This window comes from Clarias gariepinus, chromosome 15 (genome assembly GCF_024256425.1).
Source record: "Clarias gariepinus isolate MV-2021 ecotype Netherlands chromosome 15, CGAR_prim_01v2, whole genome shotgun sequence".
In the NCBI taxonomy this organism is placed as follows: domain Eukaryota; kingdom Metazoa; phylum Chordata; class Actinopteri; order Siluriformes; family Clariidae; genus Clarias; species Clarias gariepinus.
In genome coordinates this window covers 18,338,409-18,348,368 of record NC_071114.1, presented here as the reverse complement: position 1 = coordinate 18,348,368, position 9,960 = coordinate 18,338,409, and the positions used below count along the sequence as shown (strand labels likewise).

General features: G+C 36.8%; 1 protein-coding gene across 15 annotated transcripts in view; it reads left to right on the top strand.

The window, feature by feature from the left end:
* Nucleotides 1-209: 209 nt before the first annotated feature.
* Nucleotides 210-9,960, top strand: part of LOC128542549 (unconventional myosin-IXb) — a 62,650-nt gene continuing 52,899 nt past the window's right edge. For 14 of the 15 annotated variants that reach the window (XM_053512448.1, XM_053512446.1, XM_053512447.1 and 11 more), the window contains exon 1: nt 210-429. The gene's annotated coding sequence lies outside the window, so the exon portion shown is untranslated. The other variant, XM_053512444.1, reaches the window with a different exon arrangement.

Below are 9,960 nucleotides of genomic sequence, written 5' to 3'. Positions count from 1 at the left end.
TGAAAATTGAAAATATATGAGACATAATTTCATAGTCAATATAAAAACCTCTTAAAAACAGTAAATTCACGTCCCATTCTTTTATTTCCGTCTAGGCCTCCTCCAGCCTCGCGGGGGCGAGCACGCAGCGCGCGAGACCTGTCCCTGTTGTTTCAGCCAACCCCCTCTTCCCCTCACAAAGCGCGAGACTGGAACTCGCTCATCATCTGGGGCTCGAGAACCCAGAGGAAGTGCCCGCGACATATCAGCTCGAGCCGAGTTTAAAAGTGATTTAACGGCTGATTACTGTAGTTCTTATTCCGGATGTGTGAGAGGACGACTAGCCGTGTACGTCTGTAACGAGGAAAAGTGAAGATTCGTTAGATTTTTCTTGACTGTTTTGTAAATAATGTAGGTTAAACGTTTTGGGATAAGACATGAAAGACCAAGGTGAGGAACGCTAGCTAACTTTGTTAGCTGGTTCGCTAACATTTTTAGAACCTTTTTTTAGAAAGGTTTTTTTTGGTTGGCATTAAAGCTGAAACAAATTCAACTGGAGTAAAAACTCTTTTGCTGCTAGGACTGTATTTACCTTACATATTCTGGGAGATATATTTGAACATTCATGTGTCGGTTCAAAAATTAGGTTACCAAGCAAGGTAAGTAAAAAAAAAAAAAATGATAATTTGATCATATTTTTATTTTGTTGGATTTTGCTACCTTTATCGATGTAGCTGATACTCACTAAAAGTTAGCAGTGTTTGGACGAAGTATTGAATCTTTACGCTTTTGTGTGTTTTATTGTAACGTTTAGCATAAGTAGCTAGGTGGCTAACTATTACCTATCAGTTGTTATAGAAATTACAGTTACAGACCGAGATAGCTAACAAACCTTACAAGTTTACTCAGTAAACCTACACAAGCTTTTTGATAAAACACCTCTGACTGAAAGTGTGTGCCATTTTTAGGACCGAAGAAAATTAATTTGGGCTGCTTTAATTCTCATGATTATTCATACACTTTCAGCTTTTCTATATAATTTAGCTACCTTGTAAAAACAGGACTACATAACTAATAATTAATGTCGGAGTGCAAACTGTTGTCAGTATTATTAGGGTAATTCAGTTGTGATGTCTAAAACTTCTTTAGATTTAAAACAGATAAACTACACACATGCTACCATATTAATAAAGTAGTTAGAAGGGATGAACATCTGAGGCTTCCACATGATATGATTTTGATTGTTGGAGCAAGGGTTTGATATTTGGTCATTACTGAATCTTATTACGACCCTGCTGCAGTATAAGAGGAATAAAACACTCTTGGACATGCTGCTGTAAGAGAATAATTAAGTGTAGTAACCATGATGTCAGTAGGTATCACAACACCAAGCTGTTGATTAGTTTTCTATTTCTGCATGTCATGTTTTACTTCTGCACTTATACTATCAAGTATCAAGCCATTGATGCTATGCCTAGTTAATCGGTTGTGGATGTGTAGAAACTGTTCTTTTAAATTTCCTGAAAAACATTATATTGCCTAAAGAACTGTATAGCAGTTTTAACATTGCAATTAAATGTAGGATTTCTTTTTAGCATTATCAAGGTTTATGGCATTGTTATTATTGTGGCTTGGTATTAAAATGCCGGACTCTGATGACTTTATTTAAGCCTGTACAAAGTGCTCTTCTCATTTCTTCTCCTTTCTTTAGTTTTACACCAGGCCCAAATTTTACTTGCTGCATTTATGAGTAATAAATGAGCCATGGAAAAACCAAATCATGAAAAAGGAAACGAGAGAAGAAATGCAGGCATGTCAGATGCTGTTAAGTTTTTCTATTTTCCTTTCACATCCACAAATTAGTTGGTGCATCTACCAGCGAGAGGCTTCCAACAAGTTAGAATAGGATTGAAGTGACATTTTGATGCATTACATACATTACTGTATAAACTATCTTCTCATACCTTATGACATGATGTAGGCAAAGAGTTTATGGTCTCAGGGTTAAACACAAAGGCTTATTGGTGAGGAAAAATTTGTTCTCGTGTGTTATTTTAAATTTTATGCATTCAAACAAACCACTAACAAACTCCTCAACCTTAACTCTCATAGTCACAGTAATAGTAAACTTTGTATTGTAAAGCTCTGTCATTACCCATGGTTAAATTGGTCTATAAGCATCAATATTTGCATTCTGCTCATGTGCTCATCTTGCAAACATCTTTCATTGCTTATTTAAGGATATTAGGTGATTGTATGAGTGAAGATAAGCATTTATAGAGGATCTTATATGTAGGAACTTTTCTATAGCTTACAACAGGCGTGCATTGTTGCCTGTTTGTTAGTGTCAAAGCATGTTCATGTTACTGTAACTACATACCTGGTTCAAATTTCCTTCTCACAGTATGCTGCCCACTCATGCAAATCATTTCAGACCTCTATTTGACATCTTAGCAACGCATAATCAATCATATAAATTCCCATACAGCCAGGCTTGTATTCATCTTCTCGGAGCTGAGTTATGACATCAGAAGTCCTGACCTTTCCATACCACTGGAATTATGGGATTGAAAAGTGACATGTTTACACATTTTGTAGTTTTGACTGGCTACCTTTTATGTGGTAGTTTTGGAGATACTGTAATCCCTGGAGCACTATTTCCCATATTTTTTAAATAAAATTTTAGACCCAGCCCAAGTAAGGAAAACACTAGCGCTGTTCTTCATGACCCAAGCTGGAAATGATGGTGAATTTTTATGAGGCAGTGACAGGAAATTGCTAATTCACTGTAGTATACTTATAGCCACATCTTATGTGGTAAACCCCTAACTGACTGTACTAGATAAATGCCTTTCAGTGTGTATGAAAACGCAAAGTGGATTTTACATAAAAGCTTTTATTAAAAAAGGGAAGTGGAGTTGATTAGTGTCCTGATTTGGGATAAGCATGTCTATTTGTTTAATTAGATTATTAATAGAAGAGGATTTGATAATTGAAAAGTATTAATGTAGCAAAAATTATAAAAAAAAAAAAAAAATGTCTCAATTTATATCCTTGGGGTTTTCAGTTATGAAGAGACCAATTTGAAATAAAGGCAAAAATAAATATTCACTGATTTTCTTGCCAACTGAAATCCTCAAATGCTAACTTCATTTTACTTCCTGCTGTGTGCAAATAATCAGATCTTTTGAGGTAGAAATGTAGATTTTAGAGCTTGGAATCAGTGAATCGACTTTCTGGTATGAACCAAATGCAGGAATAGAAATAGCAACTTATGAGTTTCAGGGGACATGGGAGACACAATTGCTGGTTGCTACTGTTGCACCATGACACCATAATCAGTTGTAAATTTTGACGGAGAGTTTACAATAAGTTTGTGAGTTAATGGAGAAAAAAGTTTGGGGTTTTTTTTGGTCCAAAATGGAGATGAGGATTATTCTAGTTTTTTCTTATTTTCTTACCAGGAAAATACCAGAAACCGTCTTGTCCACTGACATACTCTAGCAATTTCCATGGTTAAACTTTTGTTTTGTATAGTTTTTTTTCCTTTCTTCTTTCTGTTCTCGCTTTGATTTTCTTGTTGGCCTCTAGGTTCATATCAATGCTGACGATAGTAGCTTGCACCTAAAATGATGTAGCCCACAAATTCCCCAAGATGTCACAGACCTTGTAAATGTGCATAATGTTTATTTAGAACTTAATGCACTAGTGTGAGGGTTTTTTTGTGCATGTGAAGTGAAGCCTTTAATCGGAAAGTAGTCTGATGCAGTCTAACACGGATATTGAAGGGTGTGTGCTTTATAGGGAGTAGGGAAAAGAAAGCACAGCTTTTAATCATATCCCAAATAATCAACAAAGTCACATTGTGTGCAGTACAGATGGCACTCTTGGCGTGGTGGAAATGTTCATAAACTTTAAATGAAAATGTAAATGTTCAAAGTGAATTCACCCAGGATGGCATTCTTTCACTCTGATGGCATCTCCCCCCCCAGAGCTAAATTTTAAAAATAACCATAATTACAGTGTATGTAAGGAAAAAGTGGGTCTGGTCAGTTGGGAATGGTCTGATACTCTCTCTCTCTCTCTCTCTCTCTCTCTCTCTCCCTGTGCTGTTTCCACTTTGTCCGACCCACTTTCTCTACAAATTTGGGCTACAAAATATCTTGGTCATAAAGTTTTCAGGTTTGAAGCAATTCTCCAATTTATAGCAAAAAGATGTGGTTGATTTTCTGTAAAATAACATCTGCAGTTTCACCTGTTTTAAGAGTAAAAGAATCAAAGAGCAACAATAAGATGTAAATGATTTGCAGATCCGCATAATGTTGTATTTGCAAGCTTTCATGGACTTGCGTTTTTTCCCTGGACTGAATGATGTGCATTTGGTGAAGGGTACTGTGCTGTTTTCGAGTCCAGGAGCAGTCCCCAGAACTGGTTCTGTTGGAAATTGGGGATGTGAGTCTCATTTCTATCAGACTCTGCTGCTCATCAGGTGTAAAAGCTCTTCACTAGTCATCCCATGTCATCGAGTAACATGATTGGAGTCACTTGTTGTGTTACTTCCTGTATCTGTGTCCTTGATGGTGGGAAAGAGCTGGTCTAGTCAGTGCTGCAAATAGATCACTCTTGTGATGCGAGTACTTGCATCATGAAAAATGGTTTTAAATAACCTTGTACAAGAACACTTGCATGTTTGCCATTTTTCCTGCCCAATGATATGCTTTCAAAGATCACTGGTCTTCACCTTTTAACTGTTTCCACTAAAAAAAGCAGCAAATCTATAAATCCATTGTACAAAATTTGCAAACTTTTAAATCACAAAGTGGTTTATGTACTTGTGGATTGTCAGTCCACAATTTGGATGCATTGTGTGTGTGACAGACAGACAGAGAAAGCAAGAATGTTATTATGAGGCCCACCCTCAGAGCCCAGAATCAGTGTTGAAAAAGCCATAGTCTGAATGCATTGCCTATCAGTTCATTTTGATTGTCGTTTCCCACCTACAACTTTGTCATGACTTGGAAGATTCACACCATAAATTTTCCAGGCTATAGCACAGAAATCACAAACAAGTAAATGTGATAGAATTTCCAACAGTAAAAAATGTCTATTGTAGGCCAAACGGCAATAAGTTTCTCTTTCCTTCCCCCACACTGGGCAACACTTTTTGGCAAGTGTGAAAATCCAAGCGATCATCATTTCCTTTTTTTTTTCTTTCTTTTTTTCTTGGAACCAACAGAAGCCGTTCTCAGACCACTCTCATTTTCAGAGAGCCACACCAGATCCAGTCAACCTGTAAATGTTATTAATGCTGACAATATTGAATAAAACATGACTTCAATTAAGTGCAATTCTGTCTGAATACATTGGTTAAACTTTCTATTCCACCACAGCACTGTCCGATTGTCAAATCTGATTAGTCAGAGGTTGTTGATTGATTTTCAATAACAGCTCTGACCACAGTGCAGCTGCAAATCGCTTTTTACGCACTCATTATAATACATTAGACTTTCTATAGAAACGGCTCTTTCACATGATGAATGCTCCATAAATGGATTAAAAACTGTCATCAGTGACTTGATGCTTTTGTGTAAGGAGATTAAAACGAAAGGTGTTAGCCATTCGTAAAAGTCAGAGTGAAAGCTATAACTTAAGGTCTTCAGCTTTAGTTTATGCTTTTTGCAGTTTGCCTGTAATATGACAATCTGCATTTTGTCTTGCCGACAAGAGAAAGAGAATAGACTTCATCATACCAGCATTTCATTACATATATTGTCAGAGAAAGTTAATCGAAGTGCAGCTTGTTTAGAAATGAGGCTTGTAGCTGTGAACAAGTTGCTAATAAAGACTAACCTGGCTTTCTGTGTAATTAATTTTGAGAGCAGTTATAAAACACTTGATTCTAGAGGTGTTAGTGCTGCTGGATCTAAAACCTTTGCTAAGTTGCTTGTGCCTGATGGCTTACACCTACACCATGATTCATCACAAACAGCTTTTGTCAGCCTTCCGGTCAGACAGACAGCCATGTGTTTAGGCCTTGGAAAACATTCTCTCACTCTTTAGTTGATTATTGGTGGTGAGTGGTTCAGTAGCAGTGTGGCTCTCGTGCCCATGTCCTCAGTGAAAACCCAGACACTGAGCTCATACAGGAAGTGCCAGGTGTGTGTGTGTGTGTGAGAGAGCTTTTAGAGAAAGATTTAAGTACTACAGGCATTGTTAATTGCTTCAAGGAAAAAAAATCCTGGCTTATTCATGCAAACCCAGTTGTAAGCCATTTTTACATTTGTCGTTGCGTTAACTCTGTAAATTACTTTGTATATTAAAAGCTTTTTATTGGGAAATTGGGGGACCGTAATTGTTCTGTAGTTGGCAAGGTCAGTATCTTCAGAGCGATATTGACCAGAATTGGAATCGGAATAGGAGTATGGACCCCCTACCTGTAACATTTTGTTTATATGCTTGACTAGGGATTGATTTCAAGACTAAATGTCCACTATAAGAGAATTCATTACCATAAAAACAAAAAAAAATGGGCCAGTGATCATGGAGCAATGACAGTGGTTTAGCTTGTTTCACCTTTATGCAAATTCCAAGCCAAGAGTTGGACAACTGTTTCCATTGTCTGTATACAAATGTGTCCGTTTGGACTGAGGACTTTTTTCAGTAGCACATCTGAGCTGGAATGTGTCTCTGGATGCTGCTGTAAATGGACTAAAATAAGGAATTTTTGAATTTCACAAGTTTGCAAGAGTAGCATGACCATTTATTTGAAGTCCAGTTTTTCAGGATTAATTCACATCCTGCTTTATAAACAGACGTGCTCCTAAAGAGGTACGGCACTAGTGACGGGAGTGAAGGGAAAATCATGCTGTTTGTCCAATGGACAGTTAGCTTAATTATAAGCGAAAGATTGATCAAGTCATAGGTGTGGCTCACACCTATGACATGATGCAGCACATCCTGTTTACACACTCAGCAAAAAGTTATAAGCAAATGTTTTTGCTACTAGATGTTGTGTTGTCTTTTTGAATTGAATGCAAAAGACCTTCCGGTCTGACCTAGTATCTTCATTGTTTGCTCCATATGTATGTAATTTTAAAGGGACTGTTTGCAATAAGCATAAGAGTTATGACATGTTTATGTGCTGCTTTTATTGAAGCATTGATATCATACATGTATTCTAACCTACATAGATCTAACTTCAGATATATCTGTCTTTGGCTTATGTCTTCATTCACTGTCTGATATACAACTGCAAAGTAGGGCTACATGATTCTTGACAAAATGTGAATCAGTAACACTTTCTCACATGTTAGTTTATATTATTAATATTATTATTTTATAATAGCATAAGGCAAATATAACAGTGTTCGGTATTCTGTTATTAAATACATAGTTTAGTATTTATTGTTGTCAGAGGGTTTGTTTGCTCAGTCTTACCACACTTCCAGTGTACCCCTCTTTCCTCTTCCAGTGTACTGCAGCTTTTACTCTGTTCTCAGAGTCTGTGTAACAGCTCCAATCAAGGTTTAATTATCTAATACTTTGTTATAGCCCAATTAGAACTGCATGTGGCTGTCTCTGATCAGACAGTAATATGTATTTTGGTTTAACGTGTGTGAGAGACATCCCTATAATGTAACACCCTGTAACACCCCTATCTCACCTGTCTGGTTTCGCTTGGTGGCCGTAAGTTCGGTTCATCGCGATTCACCGCAAGTTTTAGCGTAGTGATTTATATTTCCAATCTTTCTGCACGAAAAAAACGTTTAATTTTTATGGTGGCCCTTGCGGAATCTCACGGAACGTCAGGCGTTCACTCGCCGTGGCTCACCACGAGTCAAACCACATAGGTGTTTGACACATCTATACGCATTGAGTAAACACATAAAGCATTAAAACAAGTCAATCAGAAACAGGTTGTCGGAATATAAAGAAAAAAGCATATGGTTGGCTGGAATTCAGCGAGCAGAGTGTTGTGATATTAAGCATGCACAGGAGCTACAGTTTGAGCACAACACAAGGTAATTTAATAGTGTTTTCTGTTGCACTTTTTAAAAGGAGTTGTATAAAAATAGCTATAGCAATCCGCGATTGTTGTCAAGTAAATAAGTAAACTTGTGAGTGCTGCATGATCTGATTGCAGGAAAATACACACAAGTGAATCATCATCATTCAGAAATTAGATTGCGTGTATGAATCGAGATTATTATTTTTTTTCTTGATTAATTATGCAGCTCTACTACAAATGATAACATTACCCAAAACAGGTTTTGAGTTTAAAGTCCAAGATGACCAGAGGAGGAAATGCTTGGCTCTAAACGTGCATTAGATCCTGTGCCAGTTGTACACTACTTTTGAATAAAATCACGTTCAAAAAGAAGAAATAAAAACAATGCCTACCAAATTTCATGAGAAAATCTTCCACAATTTAAATGGTTTTGCGAAGCTAACATTTTTTTTTTTCGTAATTGTGACTAGAAAGGGGGTGAAATTGAGAACAGTTGACTCTTAGTACTCTGTGACAGAAGTATGTGGTCTCAAAGACATTGCACACTTTTAATTCTCAGAATGCAAGAGTTTAGGAAGAGTGAGACTTTTTGCCTTAATTTTTTTTTTATCTGCTTAAGACTGCTATGTCTATTTCTCTTGTATAACTCTGCCGAAAAAGAAAATCTACATATCTTATTGTTTGAAAAATAATAGAGAAATAAACAAAATGGCACTTTCTCCAAGCCCCAACAGTTACCAGTTTTTCTTTTAGCATCTGCCTTTCAGTCTCTCAGGCTGAGTTGAGAAAGGTTCTGAAGTCAGAAAGGCGGGGCCACTCAATGACGTGAGATTCCATTTGGATATGCCAGCTATTCCCAGAGCTCTGCTTTTTCAGTCAAAGGCAGCAGGATCAACAGCACCAGTTTGCCATGGTCTGAAAAATGACAGGAGCTGTAATGTTATTGGTTAAAATGGCAATGGATGTATCCTAGAACTGAAAATACTTGAAGAAGCAATGTTAACCCACTTGGATAAAGTAGGACAAAGTTTTCTGCAGACACTCTGCAGCGTGACTGTATAGTCAGAAGTTAATTATGGTACTCCTTATTCTGTCCTTCGTTGCATCCAAGTGAATTATAGCATCCCGCTGTGGATAATACTTTCAAGATGTGTTTAGGACACTGCAGTACACACTCCTGCATGTCGCAGAGGCATGTGTTCCAGCTTACATGACCTAGTTAAAGCATTTTTAAGGTGCCCCTGTAACCCCAAAATAATGGTTTGGAGTTTTTTGTTTCTGACCCTTAGAATTGTACACCAAAGATATATGATCGTAAAAAAAATCTTGCCCAACAGTAGCTGGTCATTAGCAGGTATTCAAATTCAAATTCAAATTTTATTTGTCACATACACAAACATACACAGTACGAAATGTAGTGAAATGTATTATACGACTGCCATTGACCCTAGAAGAGAGTTAAATTTTACGAATAAGAAATAAATATGAATAAAAGAAATACGATAGAAATTAAATTACAAAATTAAATTAAACTAGGAAAAATAGAACTAAAAATAAAAATAGAAATGTGCTATGAAAAAATAGAACTAAAAATAAAAATAGAAATAGGATGTACAAAATAGAAATATACTGTGCAAATTGAAATATACTTTACGGTGTGTGCAAATATGCATGGAACAAAGTGTCTTAGTGCAGAGGTTATTAAAGTGACTTTGTGCACTGGTCCAGGATGTAAACGTAAAACTGTAAAATGTAGTGTAGTTGTGAAGGTAGGTGTGCAAAGTTATTAAAGTGTCTTTGTGCAATGGTCCAGGATGTAACGTACGACATGTAGTGTATATATGAAGGTAGGTGAGCGTGTAATTGTCCATAGTGTTCATGGATGTAAGAAGATTGATGGATTTGACCAATTATGAAAATATTGTGTAGTTCTGCATAGTGGTGTGGTTGTGGTTGAGAGACCTTATCGCCTG